The sequence below is a fragment of the Scyliorhinus canicula genome, chromosome 11 (genome assembly GCF_902713615.1).
Source record: "Scyliorhinus canicula chromosome 11, sScyCan1.1, whole genome shotgun sequence".
Lineage (NCBI taxonomy): Eukaryota > Metazoa > Chordata > Chondrichthyes > Carcharhiniformes > Scyliorhinidae > Scyliorhinus > Scyliorhinus canicula.
The window spans coordinates 33,834,100-33,861,740 of record NC_052156.1 but is presented as its reverse complement, the minus strand read 5'-3'; positions in this window follow the sequence as shown (position 1 = coordinate 33,861,740).

Genomic DNA, 27,641 nt, shown 5'->3' with positions numbered 1-27,641 from the left:
TGAACTTCTGCAATTATTGAGTTCATTTGTCGAGATTTTTATTTGGGGCGCATTAATGACAGAGTTGATTGCAAAGGTACTAATTTATAAATTGGCATGAAATTTATGTCCTGTGTGAAATTCATAAGACAATTTACACAATCCATCTCTTTGGCGAATCTGAAAGTATTGAAATAAAAACTGAAAATGTGCAGCCGTTTGGACAGCAGCCCTTCCCCTGTTTCTATAACCTCAGCCAACCCTATAACCCTGGGAAATATTTGTGCTTCTCCAATTCTGGCCTCTTGTACATCCCTGATTTTAATTTCTCCAACATTGGCATCCATGCCTTCAGCTGCTGAGGTCTGAAGCTCCGGAATCTCCACTCTAAACCTCTTCACCGTTCTTCTATCCTCTTTTAAGATACTTCCAAAACTAACTTCATTGCCCCAGCTTTCAATTGTTCGCCCTAATAGCCACTTCTCTGGGGCAGTGTCAAACTTTGTTTGATAACGCTCATGTGACGCACCATTGGGCATTTTACCATGCTAAAGGAGCCATACAAGTGCAAATTCGCACGGTAGCACAGTGGCTAGCATAGTTGCTTCACGGCTCCAGGGTTCCAGGTTCGATTCCTGGCTTGGGTCACTGTCTGTGCGGAGTCTTCACATTCTCCCCGTGTCCACGTGGGTTTCCTCCGGGTGCTCCAATTTCCTTCCACATTCCAAAGATTTGCAGGTTAGGTAGATTGGCCATGCTAAATTGCTCTTAGTGCCCCAAAAAGGTTAGCTGGGGTTACTGGGTTACGGGGATAAGGTGGAGGTGTGGGCTTACGTAGGATGCTCTTTCCAAGAGCCGGTGCAGACTCGATGGGCCCGATGGCCTCCTTCTGCACTGTAAATTCTTTTTTTTTTTTTAAATAATTTTTATTGAAAGAGTTTTTCCATACAGACATTTACCCCTACTAATTTTTAAAATTATTTACAACACAATCCCTCTAGGCAAATGTCCCTCCCTCGCCCGCCCTCTCGCGCGCACCAGTCCTCCCCCCCCCCCCCCCCCCCCCCCCAGGCAACCTTAACAAACAAGGCAGCCTACAGTTTCAGACATGAGCAGCGAGCAGACTTGCCCGCGTTACAGTCGTGCATGTCCCCCCACGACCCTTGCTGCCCCCCCCCCCCCCCCCCCCCCCCCCCCGGGTTGCTGCTGCCACGACCCCGAACGTCTATCTCTGATCTAAAAAGTCAAGGAAAGGTTGCCACCGCCTGGCGAATCCCTGTACCGACCCTCTCAGGGCAAATTTGATCCTTTCTAGCTGAATATAGCTAGCCATATCGTTAATCCAAGTTTCAACGCTTGGAGGCCTCGCGTCCTTCCATTGAATTAATATCCTTCGTCGAGCCACTAGGGACGCAAAGGCCAGTATTCCGGCCTCCCTAGCCTCCTGTACCCCCGGTTCTACCCCGACCCCAAAGATCGCAAGCCCCCATCCTGGTTTGACCCTGGACCCCACCACCTTCGACACCGTCCTTGCCACCCCCTTCCAGAACCCTTCCAGCACCGGACATGCCCAGAACATATGCACATGGTTCGCTGGGCTTCCCAGACATCTGACACACCTGTCCTCACCCCCAAAGAACCGGCTCATCCTTGTCCCCGTCATGTGAGCTCTATGCAGCACCTTAAATTGAATGAGGCTCAGTCTCGCACACGAGGAGGAAGAGTTGACCTTCTCCAGTGCATCCGCCCACGTCCCGTCTTCTATCTGCTCTCCCAGCTCCCCTTCCCACTTGGCTTTCAGCTCCTCCCCTGATGCTACTTCCGCCTCCTGCATTATCTTGTAGATGTCTGATATCTTCCCCCCTCCGACCCAGACCCCCGAGAGCACCCTATCACTCGCCCCCTTACTGGGGAGCAGGGGAAACCCCTCCACCTGCCGCCTAGCAAATGCCTTCACTTGTAAATATCTGAACATGTTTCCCGGGGGGAGCTCAAACTTCTCCTCCAGCCCTCCCAGGCTCGCAAACCTCCCCTCTATAAACAGGTCCTTCAGCTGCCGTATGCCCACCCTGTACCAGCTCTGAAATCCCCCGTCGATGTTCCCCGGGATGAATCTATGGTTCCCTCTTATTGGCGCCGCCAACAGACCTCCCATTTCCCCCCTATGTCGCCTCCACTGCCCCCATATCTTGAGGGTGGCCGCCACCACCGGGCTCGTGGTGTACCTCGTGGGGGGGAGCGGCCATGGTGCCGTTACTAGGGCCCCCAGGCTTGTGTTGCCACAGGACGCCCTCTCCATTCGTTTCCAAGCTGCCCCCTCCCCTTCCATCATCCACTTGCGCACCATTGACACATTTGCCGCCCAGTAGTACCCCGAGAGATTGGGCAGTGCCAGCCCTCCACTGTCCCTACTCCGCTCCAAAAAGACCCTCCTCACCCTTGGGGTGCCATGCGCCCACACGTAGCTCATGATGCTACTCGTCACCTTTTTGAAGAAGGCCCTAGGGAGGAAGATGGGCAAGCACTGAAATAAAAACAAGAACCTTGGGAGGACCGTCATTTTGATTGACTGCACCCTCCCCGCCAGCGACAACGGTACCATGTCCCACCTCTTAAATTCCTCCTCCATCTGTTCCACCAGCCTGGAAAAGTTCAACTTGTGGAGGGTCCCCCAGTTCCTTGCCACCTGCACCCCTAAGTACCTAAAGCTCTTTCCTGCTCGCTTGAAGGGGAGTCTCCCAATACCCTCTCCCTGGTCCCCCGGGTGTATCACAAAAACCTCGCTTTTGCCCAAATTTAGTTTGTACCCCGAAAAGTCCCCAAACTCTGCTAATAGTTCCATTATCTCCGGCATTCCCCCTTCTGGGTCTGCCACGTACAGCAGTAGATCATCCGCATACAGCGATACTCGATGTTCCTCCCCTACCCTAGTCAGTCCTCTCCACCCCCCTGAACCCCTCAGTGCCATCGCCAACGGTTCAATCGCCAGTGCGAAAAGTAGGGGGGATAGGGGACATCCCTGCCTGGTCCCTCGGTGGAGCCCGAAATACTCCGACCTCCTCCCGTTTGTCACTACACTCGCCGTCGGGGCCGAGTAGAGCAACTTCACCCACTTAATAAACCCTTCCCCAAACCCAAACCGTTCCAACGTCTCCCACAGATACTCCCACTCCACCCTATCGAATGCCTTCTCCGCGTCCAGCGCTACCACTATCTCAGCCTCCCCCTCCACTGCCGGCATCATAATTACATTCAGCAATCTCCGCACGTTCGTGTTGAGCTGCCGCCCCTTCACGAACCCCGTCTGGTCCTCATGGATTACCCCTGGCACACAATCCTCTATTCTAGCTGCCAGGATCTTTGCCAGCAACTTAGCATCCACGTTCAGAAGCGAGATAGGCCTGTAGGACCCGCACTGCACGGGGTCTTTATCCCGCTTCAATATCAGGGAGATCAGAGCCTGCGACATTGTCGGGGGCAGAACCCCCCCCTCTCGCGCCTCATTAAAGGCTCGTACCAGTACCGGTCCCACCAAGTCCACATTTTTCTTATAGAATTCCACCGGGAACCCATCTGGCCCCGGCGCCTTCCCCGCTTGCATCTGACCTATTCCCTTGACTAGCTCCTCTAGCCCTATTGGCGCCCCCAGCCCTTCTACCAGCCCCTCCTGGACCCTTGGGAACCTCAATTTGTTTAGGAAGTCCTCCATTCCCCCTCTCCTCGTCGGCGGCTCAGACCGATACAACTCCTTGTAAAAATCCCTGAAGACCCCGTTCACTTCTTGCCCCTTCTGCACTACCTTCCCGCCCCTCTCCTTCACTCCCCCAATCTCCCTAGCCGCATCTCGTTTGCGAAGCTGGTGTGCCAGCATCCTGCTCGCCTTTTCCCCATACTCATAGACCGCGCCCTGTGCCCTTCTCCACTGCGTCTCTGCCTTCCTGGTGGTCAGCAGGTCGAACTTGACCTGCAGGCTGCGCCGTTCTCCCAGCAGCCCCTCCTCTGGTGCCTCCGCATATCTCCTATCCGCTTCCAATAGCTCCCCCACCAGCCTCTCCCTCTCCTGCCTCTCCTTTCTTTCTCTGTGCGCCCTTATGGAGATCAGCTCTCCCCTGATCACTGCCTTCAGGGCCTCCCAGACCATCCCCACCTGCACCTCACCCGTGTCATTCAAGTCCAGATAGCTCTCAATGCTCTTCCGGACCCTTTTACACACCTCGTCGTCCGCTAACAGCCCCACATCCAGCCGCCACAGCGGGCGCTGGTCCCGCGCCTCCCCCATTTCCACATCCACCCAATGCGGTGCATGATCAGAGATCGCAATGGCCGAGTACTCAGCTTCCCGTACCCTCGGGATCAGCCCCCTGCTCAACACGAAGAAATCGATTCTGGAGTACACTCTATGGACGTGGGAGAAAAAGGAATACTCCCTCGCCCTCGGCCTACCAAACCTCCATGGGTCTACTCCTCCCATCTGCTCCATGTACCCCCTCAGCACTTCTGCCGCTGCCGGCCTCCTATTGGTCCTTGAGCTCGATCTGTCTAGCCCGGGGTCCAGCACTGTGTTAAAGTCCCCCCCCATGATCAAGCCCCCTGCCTCCAGTCCCGGAATGAGGCCCAATAGGCGCCTCATAAAACCCGCGTCATCCCAGTTCGGGGCATATACGTTGACCATCACCACTTTCTCCCCCTGCAGCTTACCCTTCACCATCACATACCTACCCTCCTTATCCGCCACCACCTCCTCCGCCACGAATGACACCCTCTTTCCCACCAGAATCGCCACCCCCCGGTTCTTTGCGTCCAATCCAGAGTGGAACACCTGTCCCACCCACCCCCTTCTCAGGCGAACCTGGTCCACTACCTTCAAATGGGTCTCCTGTAACATTGCTACATCAGCCTTCAGTCCCTTCAGGTGTGAGAATACCCTTGATCTCTTGACCGGCCCATTCAACCCCCTCACGTTCCAAGTGATCAGCCGGGTCGCGGGACGACCCGCCCCCTTCCCCTGCCGATTAGCCATGTCCTGTTCCCTGCTCGCCCCGGGTCGACCCTCCCCTTCTGACCCGCTCCCCATGGCGATGTCCCCCTCCCCCCACCTCTCCAGTCCTCCACTTCCCGTTTCTGGTCTTTTCAGCAGCAACCCGGTGTCCCTCCCTAACCCCCCTCCCCCGCCCCCAGGCTAGGACCCCTCCTAGCCGCGATGTACCCTCCATCGTACTCCCGTAAGTCAGCTGGTTCACGCTGACCCGGCTGCTCCTGCCACACTCCGACTCCCCCCGGCTCGGGGGGGGCCTCCCCCCCCTTGCCACTCCTCCCTGGCCCCGCTCCAGCGCGGGAAAGGTCGCCATTGCTAGCCACGCCCCGCACTCCTCCCCTCCCCCTCCTCTGCCCCACGCGCGGGAAAACAGAGGAAAGCCCGCGCTTTCGCCCTGCCACACCCCACCCCGCCATCTTCAGCTCCACCCCCGTCCCCGTCCATGCCTGTAAAAGAACCCCCCCTAGGGGCCCATATCCCCGATCTGCTCTCCCCCCCCCGTCCCACCTCCCCAACTTAACATTATAAATAACAGATAAATAACAAATAACGATGTACTTAACAGTCGCCCTCTACCAAACAGCATAAATAACCATAAATAACCATGAATAACCACAATAACAATAACTAAGGGAAGTTGGCAAAGGGGGAAAAAACATCAGAAGAAAAACCACAGCAAGAGTTCAAAATCCAAACAGAGAATTCAGCTGAAAGTACCCGAGCGGCTACGGCCGCCAAGTATCCCCTGGGTCTAATTCGAGTCCAGTTTCTCTTCCTGTACAAAGGCCCACGCCTCCTCTGGGGACTCAAAATAGTGGTGTTGGTTCCTGTAGGTGACCCACAAGCGCGCTGGCTGCAGCATTCCGAACCTGATCCGTTTTGCATGTAGCACCGCCTTCGTCCGGTTGTACCGGGCCCGCCGCTTTGCCACCTCCGCACTCCAGTCCTGGTAGACCCTCACCGTCGAATTCTCCCACTTGCTGCTCCTTTCCCTCTTGGCCCACTCCAGCACTCTCTCACGGTCGCTGAGTCGCTGGAACGGCACCAGCACCGCCCTCGGGGGCTCATTTGCTCTTGGCCTCCTAGCCATGACCCTGTAGGCCTCTTCCAGCTCCAGGGGCGAGGGGACGGCCCCTGCCCCCATCAGGGAGCTCAGCATTTCTGCTACATATCCCGGGAGGTCTGACCCCTCCAGGCCTTCTGCCAGGCCCAGGATCCTCAGGTTCTTCCGCCTCATTCGGGTATCCAGCTCCTCAAAACGGCTCTGCCATTTCAGGTGGAGTGCCTCGTGCACCTCTACCTTTCCCACGAGGACCGTGGCCTCCTCCTCCCTCACAGTCATCTCCTGTTGCAGCTCCCGAATCGACGCCTCTTGGGTCGCCTGGGCTCCCATCAGCCTGGTGGTCGTCGCATTCATTGACTCCAAGAGCTCCATTTTCAGCTCCGTAAAGAAGCGCAGGAGAGCGGCCTGCTGCTCCTCCGCCCATTTCCTCCATTCCTCGGGTGCGCCACCGGCCGCCATTTTGGTCTTCTTCCCCCGCTTTTTTTTGGGAGCTGCTGTTGCTTTCTTTACCACCCCACTCCGGGTACCGACCATAAAGTTGGTCTGGTTCTCTTCAGGGAGCCTTCCCCCACCGGGATTTGTCCTTACAGCGCCGTTGGGGCCCTCCAATCGGCCCGAAAACACCTTTGTAGCAGGAGCAGCCAAACGTGCGACTTAGCTGGTCATAGCCGCAACCGGAAGCCATCTGCACTGTAAATTCTGTGATAAATTGTTGTTGTTGAGAGAGGATTGGGGTTGGGCGGGATTTCACTGTGGTCTTCGGGACCCTGATTTCAGAATGATAGGTTGCCGGTGGAGTGCAGATGTTGGCGGTGGAGTGCAGATGTTATCGGCCGAATCAGAGGCCTGGCAGCTTTAGCAGCCACATGTGGAGAGCTGGGTGCTGCTGCTGAGGCAGTTCAGCATGGAGGATCTCTCAGAGGGGCGAGTAGTCAATTGAAAATCAGAAAGGCAAAGCAGGGTGATCTCTCTGGATGGGTGGGGAGGAGGGGGCAGGGACACTCTGCTTTCCCTTATGTAATTATAAAACTTCTTATTGATTTTCATATCCCTTGCACGTTTACCTTCATAATCCCTTTAGTAGCTTTTGTAAGTTGCTTAGTGGCGCTTTTCTGGTCTTTGCATCTATCTCATTTGATAGGATCTGTACTGTTTTTTACATTTTTGCAAGCCCTTTCTTTTATGTTTATGCTGTCCCTTATCTGCTTCAATGTCCATGGCTGTTTTTTCTCTGAAGTGGAGCTTTTTCCTCTCAGGGGTATAAACTGATTCTGTATTGCGTTAAATATTTCCTTAAACATCTCCCACTGTTCTTAAGTTGTTTTACCCAGTAGCAGATTGTTCCAGTTTAGTGTGGACAGTCTCTGTCTCATCTTATCGTCTGTGTGGAGTTTGCACTTTCTCCCTGTGTCTGGTGGGTTTCCTCTGGATGCCCGGGTTTCCTCCCACAGCCCAAAGATGTGCATTAGGTGGATTGGCCTTGCTAAATTGCCCCTTAAGTGTCCAAAAAGGTTAGATGGGGTTACTGGGTTACGGGGATGAGGTGGAGTGAAGGTGTGGGTTTATTTAGGGTGCTCTTTCCAGGGACCAATGCAGACTTAATGGGCTGAATGGCCTCCTTCTGCACTGTAAATTCTATGATTCTATGATTCATTAAAGTCGGCTTTACCTAAATCTAAAATTCTAGTAGTTGATTTGTGCTTTTCACTTTCAAACATTACATTGAACACCATCATGTTATGATTACTATTTGATAAATGTTCACGCACAATTAGGTTACTAATTAATTCCAACTCATTGCTGATTAATAAATCCAATATTCTTTCCCCCCTTGTTGCATATTACTATAGGGAATTATCCCTGACCACTACCGAAATTCACTACCTTCCCAATAGGTGCTTGACTGCCTCTCCCAATCTATGTTAAAGTTAAAATGCCCCAATTTTGCCTTTGCAACGCACTTGCCTAATTTCTGCATTTATACAATCTAGCAATTCGGAGCTGCTACTGAGAATCTATAATAATAATAATCTTTATTGTCACAAGTAGGCTTACATTCACACTGCAATGAAGTTATTGTGAAAACACCTATTAGACCTGCGCTGGATGCTTTCCTCTCTCACCAATGAATTGATTCTGTTTCTAATCAGTAGGGCCTCTCCCCTCTCACCCCCACCCCTGCCATTTTCCCTATCCCTCCTGCAAACCTTATAACTTGGCGTATTAAGTTTCCAGTCCTGACTAATTTAGCACAAGAATTAAATAGACAAAGATCCTGTAACTCTGTACCTTTTTAATATTCACGTGGCTGTTTTTATTCACTTGTCTATGTTCGAGGAAGGTTTTCATTAACCCCTACCACCGACCTTTACATAATGGAATATACATCCATGAATGTAAGAGCTCTGCTACAATGGTTTATTGCCATTGCTGCTTGTACTTTAACTGTAGCATTTATTTCTCTCCAGTGAACAAACTTCTGCTGTGATTATTACTTGAGGATATTACCCGCAACTGACAGCCATTTAACCTATGGATTTGGTGCACGTTTTTAACATGATTACATTTCTGCCAAAACTTTGATTTGTTTGAATTCCAGTACTTACTAATGTCTCGGATATAGTGGGGTATAATCAGCAGGTCAGGATGTGTATTGTTCATTTTGGCTATGACCTTTTTGGTTGTTTGTGATTTAGGTTTCCTCTATGGGTGGTGCTTGCAATGTGTCAGGTTTCAGAAAGCATTTTGTGTACTTGCTGTCCAGCTCTGAATGGTGCAGATATGAGTGTACTTAAGCCCATTCATTTCAAAATTTGAACCAGAAACAGACCGTAGGGGATCCAAACAGTAACTACACACTCATTAAAAGTGGGTAATGAGTGTCAGAGGTGAAGAAACATGTCTTAAAATTACAAGGTTTTTATGGTCGGTTCAGCATTATATTTTGTTATGACTTGTTTTACAGTTGCTTATTCAACCTCAGAGCTGCCACCTGTTATGCTCAACAATAAACTTTTGGGACAACAGATATAGGGTGCGATTCAATGGAAACATTTCAAAGTCTGATTTTGGGCGCTTTTGGTGGGGTGTTTGGCTACGGCCGTGTTGGCGAGATCGCGGCCCATATACAACGACACTTAGTGCCAAAAATGAGCCCCCACAAGTTTCTCGACATTATTGGTTCCTACGCTGTCCGACTCGTGCCTCAGCAGCTCACCACTAACAAGGGGGAGTTCCTTTTAAACACTTCCTCACCATTCACTCCCAGTCAACACACAAGTATGGCAGTGCGGAGACCTGCTCCTCGCTTTGAAGATGCCGACCTGGCCAGGCTTCTTGGTGCTTGATGTGACTATCAATTCACTCGAGACACGATTGGAAGTAAACTGTGGTTTTAATAGACTTACAACTGAGCCTGCCTGCGACCAGAAGAACGGAGGGCAGGCTCACACGGCTGCAGCACTTTATACTTCTGGTAGTGGGAGGGGCCATGGGCGGAGCCGAGGGTGGAGCCCTGTACAAGCTCCTCATCTCCCCCTGTGGGCAGAGCCGCGCAACGGCTCACAGACAGGGCCCACAAGGATACAATACTATTCAGTGTGAATTACATTCACCACAGTGCTGTGGATGAGAGATGGTTGACTCTGTTCCCCCGGAGGACCAGCAGCAGGGCCACCAATACCGCCTGGGAGCTGGTGGTAGCGGCTGTCAGTGTGGGCAGCATGACCAGGAGGACTGCTATCCAATGGAAGATGAAGGTAAACGACCTCCAGTGAGCTGCTAGGGTAAGTTACTACCTCTATCCTGGCATCAGTTCCGCCTGCCACCCCTCAAATTCCAACACCCCCAAATCACTGGCTGACAAGTCGCACCCTCCCCACATAGATCTGTTCCTCAGAACACCCTGGCACCCATTAGCACATCCCTTTTAGGTCCAGATGTGGTGCCCACACATGCCACCTGCTCTCGACCCACCCTGAACCATCAAGCGTGCGGCTCACAATGCCTCACTTTGTCCCCGCAGGAGAAGATAACCCATAGTTAAATGGAAAGGGCCAAGTCGGAGGGGTCAGAGTTCCAAAGATTGAGTCCTCGCCCCTATGAGAAATAGGCCCTGGAACTCATGGGGTTGCCTGAGGAGAGAGCGAGGTTGGCCTGTGCCAAAGAGGTGAGAATCTACTGATCCTTCACCCAGATGACCTGTCCGAAGTGAGTAGTTCATGTCAGGCAAAATATCCTTCCCTCTTACTGACCACATATCCATTGACTCGCAGGATCTCCACCTGATAAGGCAAGGCCATCCGGAGTCGTTCAGCGCCAAGCAAGAGAACACTCCAAGGAGTGCTCCAAGAAGACCCTGGTGAGGCATCCCACCATCACCTGCACCTCCACCAGTTCAGAGACACACACCTCAGCAGGTGACATTTGTGGACAGACTTCTGAGGCACAATCTGGGCAGCACCACACAGTTTCTCATACACATCAGGTGAAGGCAGGAACATCCAAGGGAAACAGCAGTCAGAGGCCTACTAGATTCCAGGACGTGTCTGGGTCCCAGCCAGATGCCAAACCTTTGGACAAGGTTCTTCCAGAGCTGATGCAGATGATGTGAGAGTTACGAAGGGGTGTCAGCCACATTCCAGTGCCTGCAATACCGACTGGTGGTGTCCCAAAGGCTGCAGGTGCAGGAGATGATGCTGACAATACGTGGCATTGAGGCCAACACTGCTGGGGTGATGGTTGCTTTGGAGCACAGTGACTGTGTCTTGAGTGGTGGTGTCCAATACATGACTCAGTTTGTGACGACTATGTCTGAGGGCCTCAACATCATTTCCCAGTCACTGAGGGAAGTGTCCCTGATGCAGGTGGACATTGCTGAGGCACTGCAGAGCACTGAGGACCATCATTGAGGGCATCGACCACATGGTGCAGACAACAGGCAGATGCCAGGACTGGCAGCAGCAGATGACTCAAAGGCCTAAGGAGCTCACTCCAGTTGCCCCTCCATCCCATGGAGCCCCCCAGGGCCCTACAGGCACCGTCAGGGAGGAGGAAGCGCTGGAGGCCAAGGCAAGGCTGCCCACAAAGGAGACGATGGCGGTCTCCAGTTCTTCTGAATCCCACCCTCCTGACATCGCCTGTGTTAAGGGCAGTGGGTAGAACAGGGTGGCACGGTGGAACTAGTGACACCAGTAAGTCGGCCGCGGGTCCCCGGCTCCAGGCCCTTTAGTGGATGTCCGCCAAGGCCATCAAAGCCACAGAGCATGGAAAGCAGTAGGCTGCCTCCATTTCTAATGTGCACCCTGGGGGCACATCTAGGCATAGCACTAGACCACAAAAGATCAAGCAGACTGAGGAGCATGGCGGGCACTTGAGGAAGTCACTATCTGTAGCTTTGGGTATTAAAAATCTGTCACAGTAAAATTTTCACTATTAAAACATGCACCGGCATCATCAGCCATGACCTCAGTGGGTATCCCTGGTTCCCCACGTGCCAACCTGGGGTGGTTCTTGAAGACACCGGGCATTCCAAGTGCAACAGGGTGTAGCTGTCATGCACGATTCCAGGGTAGTGGGCACATACATGCATGAGTCAGTGGTCGCACATGATCTGAATATTTGGGGAGTGGAACCCCTTCCTGTTAATATGGGACACCCCAAATTTCCTGGTGTTCACAGGGCGACATGTGTACCAGCAATGGCCCCCTGGACCTGGGAATCCCAGTGATGCCATAAAATCCTGCAGCCTAAGTATCTTGGTAGGCCTGGTCCAGCTGGATGGTGATACAGTTGGATGCCCGGGCGTATAGAGCATCCGTAACCTCCTGTATGAGCCCGTGGGTGTACAATTGAGAAAGGCCACACGAGTCCTCTCTCGAGTCCCGGTATGACCTAATGGCATAAAAACTCAGGGCTGCAATGACCCTCAAGGCCACCAGGAGCGGATATCCCCTCCTTCATGGGTGCCCATTCCATGAGGATGTGGCACAGATACCGCACTGTGTCTCTGGCTGAGACACAGTCTTCTGCATCACATGGTGTCAGTTCATTGAATGATCAATGACACCTGGACACCTTGGGCCATCGCTGGTCTCCCCTTCTGGATCCCTCCTCAGCCCAAAGGGCAACCGGACCTTCAGGATGTCCGGCAGCCCCTGCATGTGGGGTGCCGCCTCCAGCTTGTGTGGGCCTTGCTGCCATCTCCAGCATCTGCTCGCCTCGGCTGCCACAAGGAATGTGAGGGCAGCCGCTGCGGGATCAATTCCAGCAGACATCATTATATCTGTAAGTCATTGGAGAAGGAGAGAGACCTACAATCAGTTAGAGCTTCCACCCCGAGGCCCTCAAATCTCCCAAGCCTCCTCCACCCTTACGTAAGAACAGAAAGGAGAACTAAATAAAGCTCATGTGACTTCCCGCTGGTGTTACGGTAATTCCCTTGGTAATGAGATTGAAATGAATGGAATGAGGGTTAATAGTATTCCCGCCATTTGGGGTATGATTCGGAACTCGGCACCGGGAGCTGGTCGGGTAAATCGCAAAATGCTTCGTGCCAGGTTTAAATCGTGATTTTTACCTTTCTACTATTGTCCCATCGTGCCCGGATCAGTGATGGGTGCGATGCGGTGGTTGAATCGCGCCCATAATCCATGAATAAACTATTTAACTGTGCTCTGTCAGATGGGTGTGAGGGATGGGCTGATCTGGGCTGGCTGCAGAGGACTTGCAGGTTGGGGGGCGGTGGGGTTGGGGGGGGGGGGGGGAATGGGCGGACCTTGGGGGTGGGCTTGGCACAGAGACTGCAGTTCAGCCAGCGCTAACCGCTCCGGTGTCCAACCACCATCCCACCACAGCCAGCCCACCTCCCACAATCCCCAACTCCGCAACCCTAGGGGATTCGATGGGAACATGGGATGGAATGGCCAGCTCGCATGCTAGGATCACCCAGGTGAACAGTGGAAAGTGCTACTGTGGGCGGGAGTCGGACGTTGTCAAATGATGCGGAGCACCAGAGCTGGATTGTCATCGTCCATGGACCAGACCTGTTGTTACTGGCAACCCAGGGCCCACACCCCGCTCTGCAGACGGTATGTATCATGGAGAGGGTTTCAGACAGGGAGGGGTGCCGGTGGGATCCGGTGTCCGTGCCCCTGGCCAGTCCCCCCACCACAGTGGATGAACCTGGAGGCAACCAGAGAGTCCCATGAGCGTCGTCCCCGGCACACACGTTGTGCGGCCTCCCTTGCCTGCCCGGGCCCCAACTCCAGCCAGCTTCACCTTCCCCACATCCTCCTCGTCGGACAAAGCCTGCCGTTCATCCACCTCCTCCAGCACGTTACCCCTCTGCTGCCCTATGGTCATGGATGACACAGCAGGCTGTCACGATGGAAGGATACGGACTCCGTAAGTTCATACTGTTTTAGTTTAGGAAGGTTCCATTGTCGGCGCAGGCTTGGAGGGCCGAAGGGCCTGTTCCTGCGCTGTATTGTTCTTTGATGCACCCTCCCAGCACCATACTGGAGGGCCCCTCCAGAGCGGTCCACACACCTGAACCACGTATCTTCAGGAGGCCGAAGCACCGTTCAATCATGCTCCTGGTCATGGCATGCGTGTCATTGTAGCAGGTCTTTGCATCGGCCTGTGGATACATGTCATCTGCCATGACCGCAGGAGCCAACCTGTTAGTCAGGCGTGCACCTCAAAGAGGCCGGGAATCGTCGAGTGTGCCAGGTGTCGTGCACACTGCCCGGGTATTGGGTGCAGATGTGCATGATGCACATCTGATGGTCACACACTAGCTCCATGATCATCGAGTGGAACCCCTTTCGGTTTGTGTAGACCAGCCTGACACCTGCAGCTACTCGTAGGGTGACATTCATCCCGTCGTTCACCCCCTGGACCCGGGGAATCTCGGTGAAGGCGGGAAACCCGCTGCCCTGGCATCCCGCTGGGCTCGGTTCACATTTAAGTGCCGACTGGGCATATAGAGCCTCTGTAATGGTGCAGATACACCTGTGCACTGAGTTGTGTGAGATCCCAGACAGGTCCCCACTTGGCATCCAGAAGGACCCCGTGGCGTAAAGGTTCAGGGCGACCATCACCTTGACGGCAACCGGGAGTGGGTGTCCTCGCCCATTGCCCTGTGGTTCCAGGTGCGCCATGATCTGGCAGCTATGTCGCACTGTCCCCCTGCTCAGTCAGAGTCTTTGATGGCATGCCTGGTCCCACAGGTTCTCGAATGACAGGTGCTGCCGATGCACGCAAGGCCTCCTGCGGTGCCTCCTTTGCACTTCCTCCTTTTCTCCTCCTCCGCCTGTTGGGCGGCCAGTTCTCTATCTACTCCTGTTCAGCTGCTGCACGGTCCGCTGCTGCAGCTTCCTCCTCCTTGTCGAGCAGCTCCAGTTTATACAGCTGCAGCGCATCCCCCAGGGCTGCGGCGACTAGGAGGAAGGCCACCATTTTTGCTTGTATTCCAATATCCATTGTCTGCAGGGGGCAAAAGGCCGACATGTTAGCATGGTGCATACCTTTGTGCCCAGCCAGGTCCAACGGGCTACATGGTGCCCCCGGTTGGCACTGCAGACCTTTCTTCTGCATGTCCCTCCTCCCCATTCCTGCATCCCGGGCCCTGTTGGTGCCCGGCACCATGAGGTCCTCTGGCCCTAGTGCCTGTCCCTGCTACCAGGGGTACTGCCCTTTCCAGCAGTGCCCTCATCCCCCCCCCCCCCTGTAGGGACTACTGTGGGCATTGCCCGCCTGATGCCCCACCGGCGGGTAGCAGCCAGTTGTGGTGGGGGGTGGAGACTGGGGTGCTGGAGTTGAGGGTGGGTGTGGCGTACCGGGGTGGAGGGGTGAAGTGTTGGAGCTGGGGTGTGGGGTTGTTGATGTGACAGCGTCCATATGGCCGGTGTCACTTTGCAGAACCAGGGGCCAAGGTGGGTGGTCAACGAGGCATGTAGCAAGGTGGCTGCCTTGCAGGCCATGGCAATGGCGGTCCATGCCTGAGCACCACCGCAGTCCCGTGGGGGGGTCTCCCTGTCCCTTGGTCACCGACACCCCCCCCCGTCCCTGGCAGGCCCTGCCCTCCAGCCAGGCATGTCAGGACCGGCAACCCACAGTCGCGCCTCTCCAAGTCCTACCTCCTGTCTCTCGCCGCCTGTTTCTCAATTTTCAGAAGCACAAGTCAACCTCCCCATCAGAAATTGCCCCCAGTGGGGCCCACTAATGATAATGATATGCAAACGGTGTTTACTGTACGTGGGGAGCGGAATGCATTGATGCTGCTGTTGAGGCACTGGAGAATTGCGATTTGACGTGAAACCGGCGCCTGTCACGATTTCGGCGTCAAAACCGATTCTCCGCACAATCGTGTTTCCCAATTCGCCAGCCGACGGAGAATCCCGCCCCATATATTGGAAAATCAGAATGAACCACAGAGGTGTACAGAGAATAATTTGAGGATTATGACTATAAATATTTTTATTACATTGAAATGAGGAAAGATTGTTCCTATGTTATTTCAAGCATTGGGAAGAAGTATGGACTGTCTGAAAAGCATTCAGATGAATCAGTTTCCATCAAATCTGTTCCTGTTCTTTGTCCACTGCAGCGGGGGTCCCGCCCATTGTCCTCCCATCCAACTAAATGCCCTCGCCACCAAATTCCCCAGCCATTCCCTTCCTGCGGTATTCTCTATGCATTCATCTTCTTTCACAGCTTTGTCTTTCAACTGCTCTTAGTGCTTGAGACAATTGTTCTGCTAGGTTTGTTACCGTGAGGTGAAAATTAGCATTCCAACCGTCTGTCAGCGCTTTATTGTCACTTCTTTCTTTGCATTTGTTCCAAAACATACCTCTGACAGTACAGCGATTTGATTTATACAGATTCTCTCAACGTGAAGGTGTGAGAGCTTGATGCTGATCCAAATAAAACACCCGCTGAGACAGAGTAATGTTAAAAGAGTTACAGCAAAATTCTGACGGGAATCTGGAATAAAAACAATAGGTCTGGCAGCATCTGTGGAGAAAGATACAGAGTTAACGTTTTGTGTCTGTATGGCTCTTCTTCAGAGTTCTGAAGAAACGCTCAGGGATTCAGCTGAGGTTCTACCTGTTTTCAGCTGAACTTTGCCATTTTCTAAAGATCCTCAGAGTACTGAAAAACCTAGTAGGAGAGTAACATCCAAAGCTTTGCTACTGGTATTCTGTTTAAAAAAGTTACATGAGCAAACCTAGATATTGGTCATGATGATGATGGCAGGTTTTTGAAGACAAGGATCATGTGAAGACTTGTATTTATGGTAGGTAGACATAAATCACTGGTGACTGAAGCGACAAATTTGTCATGTTGTAATGTCACAAAACAGAAGATCTGCACAAATACATTTGTTGATGAATACTATAGTGCAAACCAGGAGAGAGTTCTTAATCTGATTGACCTTGAGTTTTCAGATACCAAGTATTTTTTTAAAGTACTATCTTTGTATGATCAAACTATTTTCAAGGTTGGTTGTGTTGTTTATAATGTACAAAGTTATGGAATGAATGCGATGGTGGCAGATGTAATTCCATAGGGAGAAGTTTGGAGGGATGCATTTTGCGAGGAAGAATGAGGAGAAGAAGCACTATAAAATTAAAATCGCAATTCTAAAGAGGGTACAGGAAGAGAGAGACCTGTGAGTAAAGGGGTACAGGTTGTTGAAGGGCAGGTTCAGAAATGGATTAATAAGGAATATGGGTGTGGTATTTTTAAAGGATAGGCTTCCAGACCAGGAAGGTGCAAACAAGCAAGCGCTTTATTGGAAAGGAGTTTTCTCACAGGTTGCTAGAATAGATTGTTAGCCCACCCATACTGCTTTTGATGTCATCAGTACATCACATGATCAAATTCATAAAGTAATGTTCTTCCAACTGGGAACAAACATGAATACACAACTTTTCATCCCCTTTTACATCATAGGTTTCTGCAATGAAACACAGTATAATGTTAACAATCAAAATGTACAATATGAACAATTAATACAACAGTCAATAAGTTAGATGTTTTGGAGGACATCATTCCTGTGTAGCTGTCGGTGTACATCAGATGTTTGCTTTCTCGTGTTGACTGTAACGCCTGGTGTTTTTGGTGCAGTTGATGTCATCTGTTATTGCCTCAACCAGAGTCGATGTAGGATTTGGAGGTTGACTTGGTGTTGAAATGTCCCCAACTGAGGTACTGTCTTCTACAAATGTTTATGATATGGTTAGGTATTCACAGATTTTTACTTGGCACTGTTTGTTGCAGACTCTAGGGGCGGGATTCTCCATAAACCGGCGGGGTGGGCAACTCCGGCGGGATCGAGTGGCGTGAACCACTTCAGCGTCGGGCCGTCCCTGGTTGACTGTATCTGGCAACCTTGTTCTAGCTGCTAAAAGTTGGACATTGTGTCTTCTCCTGAGTTTGAACGGTGTAGGAAAGCAGTCCTGTCTATGCTAATACAATGGCAGGTATCCACTTCTCACTGGTAGTATAGTTCCTCACCAATGCCTCTTGGCCGTTATGAAAAACCCGGGTCCCGGCACTGCTAACCTGAGCCTTGGCCGTGGCTGCTTTTAGAGCTTTTTCAGCAGCTGCTACTTTCTGTTCCTTTGGGCTTTTGATCGGGCCCTGCTTCAGACTCCGACATGACATTCAGCTCGGCCCAGTTTAGCTTGATTCTCTCCTGCCAGATTTTACCCATTAAGGCTGGAAAGTTACTTCAATGACGTGCAGGGACTAATCTGCGGTCTGTCCCTTTAGCTGCACATATACATTAAGACGGCCCCTTAACGGCACAACTTCCATGGTATAGGTTTCATGTGTTGGCTTTCAGGGTTTTACGGTGATAGTCAGAGGGTGGGATTCTCCATCCTGCTACGCCAAATTTTTGGTTCAGGACCAGCACGGTAGCATTGTGGTTAGCACAATTGCTTCACAGCTCCAGGGTCCCAGGTTCGATTCCCAGCTTGGGTTACTGTCTGTGTGGAGGGTAGCACGGTAGCATTGTGGATAGCACAATTGCTTCACAGCTCCAGGGTCCCAGGTTCGATTCCCGGCTTGGGTCACTGTCTGTGCGGAGTCTGCACGTTCTCCCCGTGTGTGCGTGGGTTTCCTCCGGGTGCTCCGGTTTCCTCCCACAGTCCAAAGATGTGGAGGTTAGGTGGATTGGCCAAGCTAAATAGCTCTAACTGTCCAAAATTGCCCTTAGTGTTACTGGGTTATGGGGATAGGGTGGAGGTGTGGACCTTGGGTGGGGTGCTCTTTCCAAGAGCTGGTGCAGACTCGATGGGCCGAATGGCCTCCTTCTGCACTGTAAATTCTAAAATCTAAGACCCCATTTCGCCGGCTGGTCAACAGGGTTTCCATTGTGGGGAAGCCCCACGCCGTCGCGAAACCCCCGGGCCGCCAGCAAAATGGAGCATCCCGACGACAGAGAATTCAGCCCACAGTTTCTCTTGGTAAACAGTTTCTGGTACCAAGGAAACGACAGTGCCAATGTCCACCTTCATTTTCACCGGTTGTTCATCCAGTAATGAAGTGACACAGTAATGGTTCATTGCTCCTGCTATGGCCTGTGCGTTCAATGCCTGTGCGTTCAATGCCTGTGAGTTCAATGACTCTGCTCCTTTTTCATATCTTTTTTGTATCATTGGATCATGGATTTTTTCCCCCTCTTTGGTTTTAAATTTGATACACGTGGTTCTTGCTTTTTATAATTTTTGTTTCAAACTTGTTGTTTCTTTCTCCAACACGCACGTTCGATGTGCCCCTTTTTATCACAATGCTTGTATTTTGCCTTTTTATTCCAGTTTCTGTATGCCCAGTTTTCGCACATCAATGGTAATTTAGAACTGTGTCTATGTTCAGGTCTCAGCCAACGTTTCCATGGATTTTAGTGTTCAAGCTTAATTGTTGCACTTCCTTAGCTGCTCATTCCATAGAGATCATGACTTTTAAAGCCTTTTTTAGGTTTAGCTTGCTTTCTGTCCTCTGTGGGATATTACAGCTTCTTAAACCACATGCAAGACTGTCTCTCATAGTTTCTTTCAAGACCTCTCCTTATTCATTGAATTCAGCTCATTTCTTCAAAGTAGCTACAAATTGTGTGACTGGTTCACCATCTTGTTGGTTAGGTTTATGGAACGTGAACCTCTCAGCAATGGTCAAAGGTTCAGGCGAAGTGGCCCCGCAACATTTCCACAATCTTATCATTGGTATTTGAGCCTGATTTTTTTCTGGTCGCACGAGACTTTGCAGGAAATTGAACATTTCCCCCCTGCCGTTATGCTCAGGAAAGTCGGGATGACTATCTCCACTGAAATGTTGTTTGCGAGGACAAAGTATTTGAAACTTTCAGTCTATGAGCTCCAGCTCTCAGTGCTTTCATCATAGCGTCCCATGGTGCCAAAAAACTCCCTTCCTTTTATTATGGGAAGGCTTGGGTAAGCACAAACGTGAAATAAAGTTTTTATCACCGCCTCACTTCTTTTTTCTTCTTTCAAAAGGTAACCCTGATCTCAGCCTTTTCTTTTCTGAGTTTGGAACTCTCCAGCTCTAAACTGTTGTTGCAGGATATTTGTTACTTTACTTGCTACTCATCCTATTCTAGGGCTTTCCTGGAAGAGCACATGGCAAGCTTCTTTTGATGCTGTTTTCACTGAAACTTTTGTTAAATTTCAGTTCATTCGATGGTTGCTGTACCCCTCCTTTGCCAGCTCTGGTGTAGAGAATTTCTTAAGCTTCTTAATCTTTTTCAGATGTCTACGCGCAGGTTGGCGATTTTTCTATATTTCTTTCTTCTCTGGGAGCCTGCCGATGTGGTTCTGACCTTCTCGCCACAAGTTTCTTTGTGGTACTTTTAAAGGATAGGCTTGCAGGCCACAAAGGTACAAGCAAACAAGAGCTTTATTGGAAAGATGTTTCCTCCAGGCTGCTAGAATAGGCTGACCATTAGCTTGCCCAAACTTTTAGATTTATTGTCACATGTACCAAGGTATAGTGAAAAGTATTGTTCTCCGTACAGTCCAGTCAGTTCATATCATACATGAAAACATTGGACATATGACAGATACAGAATGTAAATACATAGACATCGGGTGAAGCATACGGAGTGTATTACTACTCGGAAGAGAAGATGCGTGGAGAGATCAGCTCAGTCCATAAAAGGGACATTCAGGAGTCTGATAGCAGCAGGGAAGAAGCGTTTTTTGAATCTGTTTGTGAGTGTTCTCAGAGATTTGTATCTCCTGCCCAAAGAAAGAGGTTGGAAGAATGAATAACCCGGTTGGAGGGGTCTTTGATTATGCTGCCCGCTGGTGTTGTTCTCCTTGTAGAACGGAAGGTTGAGAGGAGGTTAGATAGAAATGATCAAAATCATGAGGGGTCTGACATAGTCGATAGGGAGAAACTGTTCCCATAACCAGCAGGATGGGGAAACAGAGAACACCGAACTGAGGTGGAAGAAAAAAATCCTAAAGGTGACATGCGGATAAGTTCCTTTCTGCAGCAAGTGACTAGGATTTGTAATGCAATACTGGAGAATATGATGGAGGCAGATTTGGTTGTGGCTTTCAAATATTATAGGATAATTATCTGACGAGAAAAGAATTGCAGGCTCCAGGAAAAAAGTCCCAGGAGTGGAACTATCTGAGGTATTCCCGCAGAAAGCCAGCATAGATATGATGGGTCAAATGGTCCCCTGTGCTGTAACTAGTCTATGACACATGATATAGCAAGGCATGAAAAGGCACATGCTGATGAATTATACTGGATCTGACACATCATCATTTTATGAATCTTGTTTCAAAATGAATATTACAGCTTTTTTCAAATTTTCATTTGTGGTAGTTAAGTATAACATCATTAGAAGTTAGCCTGAACTCAGTGGTATCGCCAACAACTGCTTTCTGGTCAACAAAATAAAACTCAAATTAAATTCAAAAAGGAGCAATTTCTCCTCAAGTAAACCCAGGAACATGGTGCAATGTAATAATTAAATCATTATCTCTGCGCTTGTTTACTTTTAACTAAAGATACACAGGGGACATTAGTGCATGAGAAGTATTATTAGGGAAAGTCATACTCCGTGCAAACATGCTTTAGCTGAAGTCCTCCAGCTTTAACAGATCATAAAAGCCACATCAAGAGTTTTAAAGAAAAAAGATTTATGGCACAGTCACTGAACATGGGATGACAAAAAGAGCTTTACAGTTAATTAAATACTTTTGAAATGTTGTCACTTTTGTAATGCAGGGAAACGTGGTTGCAATTTGCATACAATGCAGTAGTAAATATTAGTGTCCGGCTGCTGTTGAGTAAAGAGTCAAGAGTTCTGCTCCTTTGCTCCTTTACACAAACACCTTTTTTCCCCTTGAACTATGCAGTTCTTGCTGTTTGGCATCTTTGATAACTTTTTCATCTAATTTATTGGAAGCCACCAAAATCTCACGTGCATGTGGTCTTCTACTCGTAGTAGTATTCGTAGTCTTACTCATGTTCCGGGACCTTGACAAACTATCCCCTATCCCTCCTGGTATCTCGTTCTGTACTGTTACTGCTTGATCTTTCCCTTCTCCTGTGGGATGTCCTTTCAATAGTTCTCAACCTTTTCCTGCGAACCTGTTCACTATCCAATGTGCTATCTGAACTGGCACTGCGTTTCTGTGCCCTCCATTTTTGAACTTTGTGTTCCCAATCCATTGTCTTGGCACCCTCCCCTGAATGTTGTACATTCACCCAGTGTTTATACTTTCCAGTGGTCTTCCCTACTCTACTAATGACAGTTGCATCCTTCCATTGACTAGACCCTTCAGGCAAGTTTGTCACTTTTGTACCAACTTTTGGAAGTTTCCTTTTGGGAAAAATGGTCAGTTCTAATTCATCAGAAGTATTGTGTTGCTCTACAGAAGCCTGTCCATATCAGTTAACTGATCCTCACAGTTCTGCAACATGTGCGTCCCTGATGACCCGTATTCCTCATCATGTCTGTCTGTTCTATCTAAATTTGAAAATTTGTAATCTGTAGCCATTACCCTTGATGAATGTATCCTAATAGTCTGATTGTTATGTTGCAAAACAATTATTTTGCCATCTATGCCTATGGTCTTCCCTGGACATTTCCACTCATTACAATTGTCTCTCTTATAGTATTCTATGTTTCCTTGCTAAAAAATTGTATTTGATGGCCGTATATTATGCCTTAAAGCTCTGCAAATTCTTTCAGAGACTTCTGCTTCCAAAAAAGCTTTTCTACTGCTATGTAATGCATTTAAATGCTCAGCAAAGGCAGAGCTAATTGTAGTCCCTTCCCAAGCTGGAGGTTGGTCATCCAAAATGGATGGAATTTTAGGATTTCTACCAAACACTTATTGATAGGGATTATAGCCCCCAACCATGTGCAATGAATTCATTGCATGTACGTTGCTAAGGCTGAACTTAACTTGCAATTTGGTCTATTTGCCAAACTTTTCTGGAGCATGTCATCTATTACAGCATGGTTTAGTTCACACACACCATTACTAAATGGGTTTCTGCAGCAATATTCCTAATTGTGATATTCATATTCTCACACATATCCCTAAACTCATCATCAGCAAATTCTCCCCCATCGTCTGAAAGGAATTTTGCCGGTGGGCCCATTCCTGTCCCTCCCCATTTTTCCACGATCCCTGCATCCTTTAATAAATTTTTCAGCCTCCGAGGAGACGGATGCGCAAATTGCCGATGCAGTTTTAATACAACAATCTTTGCAGCAGCTAAAGTCCCATATCCAGCTGCCATTAACACATCCTTAACAACTGCACCTGAAATATTATTTACCAGTAATGGAATACAATAGTGTACCGGCTGTGTAAATTGTAAGCCCACCGTCTTTCCAAAAACTGTTGCCTTATCCTGTTCCATATCCAGTTTCTTTTTTTTAAAATAAATTTTGAATACCCAAATCATTTTTTCCAATTAAGGGGCAATTTATCATGGCCAATCCACCTACCCTGCACATCTTTGAGGTGTGGGGGCGAAACCCACGCAAACATGGGGAGAATGTGCAAACTCCACACGGACAGTGACCTAGGGCCGGGATCGACCCTGGGACCTCGGCGCCGTGAGGCAGCAGTGCTAACCACTATGCCACCCTGCTGCCCTCCATATCCAGTTTCATGTGTGCTTTCTTCATCGACGGTCTGCTCAGAAGCAAAGGTATCTCAGTTGATACAACATCTTTGCTGATTAAATAATTCACTCCGCAATATTGCAAGGGATCACTACTCTCTTCAGCGACTTCAGAGTATTATCATCCCCAAACCTAAAAATTGTGGAACTTTCAAATTCCTTACCCTTGTTAAGATTTTCGGCATTCAAAGAGTCCAGGTAACATTTTAACCAGTCAATTCCACACACAGTAGATGTGCAGCCACTGTCCAATACAGCTCAATTGAAGCATTCTGAAACCAACACTCTCATTACCGGAGTAAAACTGCTCATTAATCGGACAATGCCTTCATTCTGGTCACTATCTTTTTCCCCTTCCCACTCTTCCATGTCATGTGTAGCTTCAAACACTATTATAACGTGTTGCACAGTTGAAAGCATAATGGTATTGAGAGTCACACTGAAAATATCGATTTATCATACCCGAGCATTTCTGGGGTTGATTTTCCTATTACCATTCTCCATGTCCTGTTTTTTAATGGGTTTCTGTCCTCATAATTTCCAGGTCCTGATCTCCTTCCATACTCTCGTAACTTGTTTGTAGCCGTACGATCTCGCCATCCTGTCAGTAGTGTTTCTTCCATAGTCCTCTTTATTGCTGACTGACCCATTTTTGTCATAAGAGCCATAGGAATTTAATGTTTCCGCAGAAACTTCTTTAATGCTTCTATCATCTGATCGAACAAGGTATTATTATCTGCAAACTTAACTCCTGTCAAAACTAGGAGCCTGTCCATATTGATCACTCTAGCACAGTCCAGTAACTTAAATGCCAACACAGACTGTGGAAATTCCAGGCGATGTTTCTGCAGCCTTTGTATAGTCTGCAAAATTCCATTATATAGTCCTCAATAGAGATATCCTTTGTTTTCCGGAATCTAACAAATTCTGACCAGGCTTCATACGCACTTAAATTATCCTTTTGATAAATCTTCTCCATAAAATGCGATAGAATCTCCAGACTTTCTTCTGAGTCTAACTCTTCCAATTCCAGTTCAAAAAGCACTTTGCTTCGGATTTTACTCTCATAAGGTAGAGAAAGAGCCAATGCCATACCTTGTTTCCTCTTTCCCAAAGGAGTTATCTTAGTCCACATAACAACTGCACTTCTCCATCGGTCCTACAATCCCCTTTCAGAAAATAATGGTGGATAGTCATATCCGGAAATCTTTATTCTAGGTTCAGCCATATATATATATTTTTTTTTTCCTTCTCACTCACTTCTTGGTTGATGCATAATTTTTATTTCTGGAAAAGTTGTATCTTTCAACCCTTTACATTTGCACAGCAACCATCTTCTGCTACCAATGTTAAGTGAAGAGTCAAGAATTCTGCTCCTTTTCACAAACACCTTTTTTTTCCTTGAAAACACTCCATACAAAACTGTATCACCACACCACAGGCCACAAAAGCCACCTGCAACCCTTTTACATATCAGTGTCAATTATTGGATACTTAACATCAATGAGACATCTATTTGGAACATCTCTTAACTCATTTTTTAACAGGACAACCAGTGTAACAGTGTAAAACAAACTGTTTTAATGGTTGTGGAATAGATATTGGCCAGGACACTGGGACAATTCCTCAGCTCTTCTTCAATTAGCACCATGGGATCTTTTACTTCCTTGTCAGAGGACCGACACACCTAATGTTGAAAGTCAGCACCTCTGACAGTGCAGCACTCCCTCAGTGTTGCACTGAAATGTTAGCCTGGATCAAGTACTCAAATCCTTGCATTGGGGTTTCAAGCCAAAGGTCAAAGTGCTACAATTGAACTAAGGCTTACTCCTGATGTAATGATGTTATACTAAACTGGTACAGATGAAAATGTTTTTTTAAAAACTGGAATTAATGTTGACAGTGTAATAAGATATGAACAGTGAGTGATGACATATGTCCGATACAATAAACTGACACTCTCCTTTCTATACTTCTTTTTGAAACATTAAACAGAATATCGGTCCCAAAATTTTATATTCCTTTTCGTATCAACAAAAATGTCCCTGTGTAGAGTTATTCAAATACAAAGTTAAGAACCACTGGCTGAGTAAGTGGTGCTGAAACATTCAGAGGTGCTATGGGAGAACAGGGGCTGGATCCTCTGCACCCCAACGCCAAACTCGTGGCCGCGCCGGGACGGAGAATTAATTTCCCCGCAAGGAATCGGGACTGGCGCCAATTCCCCGATTCTCCGCACCCCGAAAAGCCGCCTCACGGCATATCATCTACCTGCGGCCATTGCTGGAGGCCCGCCCCACCATTCTCCCCCCCCGCAACCGGCCGAACCCGACGTTGTGGATCCAACATGGTCCTGCCGGTCAGGATACTAGTGTGGCGGCTGCGGACTCAGTCCGTTGCCTCCCTAGTCGGGGACGGGCTGATTGGAGGGCAGGGGGGCCCTATACGCAGCCAGGCAATTTTTAGCGGGCAGTCAGGTTCGGACGCACGGCTGATCGGGGGCACTATGTTTTGGGTCCAGCTCCGCGGTCTGAGACCGCCATGGAGCACAGCGTTACCGCTGGAAGCCGCCGCTGTGCGCATCCACGGCCTCTGACCAGGAAGTGTGGGGCCCATATCAACAGCAAAAGCTGCTAGTTTTACACTGGTTCACTGCTAGCCCCCTGTAGGGCTCGGAATATGTGGCCCTTTCACGCCAGTTCTTCTGGCATGAAATTCCACCGTTTTTAGACGGAGTGAAAAAATGAAAATCGCTTATTGTCACGAGTAGGCTTCAATGAAGTTACTGTGAAAAGCCCCTAGTCACCACATTCCGGCGCCTGTTCGGGGAGGCTGTTACGGGAATCGAACCGTGCTGCTGGCCTGCTTGGTCTGCTTTCAAAGCCAGCGATTTAGCTCTGTGCTAAACAGCCCCTAAGTGGGCTGTTTGCGGGCATTGTGGAGTGGGGATATAGTTCCAAAAACAGAGAATCCGGCCCCAGGTTTTTGGCCTTTTAATATAATATCCACTTTGCCCGTGCAAGGAATAGAATGTCAGGCTGAATGGCCCTTTCCTGAGTCATACTCGTCACTCTCTTGTCTTGCCTGCAATCTCATCATCCACCAGAATCAAATATTGTAAAGCAGCTTAACTCTGACTGTTGGGGCATTGAACAGATGCAAATAACTATGGTTAAGAATGGTTTAGTTGAAGCTTTTCCGAATTCCCTGAAGTGCCAAGACCTACAATTATACCTGTTGCGTTTAGCACGATGGTGAAATCAGTGTCACCATCTTCAGTGAAAACAAAACAAAGGATAGAAGAACCTCTTCTGCATTGCTTTACAAAGTGAATGCGCAAAGCAGCATCTTGGTTAGCTTGGAATAGCAGACACTTGATTCTGCTCAGTGTTAGATTTATGTCTGTGAAGTGGCAGTAAATATTCTCTTGGTGTCAGAGAATAGACTTAACATAGCTAAGCCTAGACTGAGTAGAAAAGGTCAGTTCTGGTGAAGTGCAAACATGAGGAAGTCAACAATGTGGCTAATGAGACGAGGGGAAAAGTAATGGGAAATCTCCAGGCCTTGGTAGAGACATTATTGTCACTTGGAAGTGGTATTCAGTAATGACTTGTCCCATTGTATTGGAGCGGATCACATTTTACTGATATGGAAGATTGACATTCAGTGAGGCAGAAAATATTTGTTAATTTAGCATAGAAAGTCTTTTTGTTGTACCTTTTAAAGTACTCATTGGATGTTTCTGTGCTGGAAATTGGTCTAAGGTTTCAAAAGGAACTAATGGTCTATAGTGGCACTGATGATTAATGGGTAGGACTAGGAGGACCAATTTTATCGCCAAATCTGTAACTTATCTTTCTGCAATGTTGTGGACTTGACCTCTCTGCTTGGAAGCTCAAGAACATTTTAAATCGCCACTTTCTTGCCATTGCATTAAAGTCAATTACTTGTACGTTCCGTGGGTTTACTGGGAAAATATTGAAACCATAATCTTATAAATGCCCAGACCCTTTGAAATACATCAGAAGAAGCAATATGCACTGATCTCGGACTAATTGATTGTAACGCTTCTGCAAGAATTCGTTAGAATGGAATTTGCATGAGTGAAATACCAACAATCGCATACGAAATTGAAGGATTTACAAAGTAAACGTGAAATAAAAGTGTCTGTATGTACAAACCTTCTGCTTCACTGGCCTCTTGTATTTCTTCAGTTTGAGCATTTTACAAATTACATTTATCAAATTTCAAAAGAAAATAGCCGTAAATAATTTCCTTTGGATTATAACTTTCAAAGGAATAGAACAAAGTGCCCAGTCTGCGCTTTAATCTTTGAAATTAATTATTTGACAGTACCCTTTATTAATTTAGGGG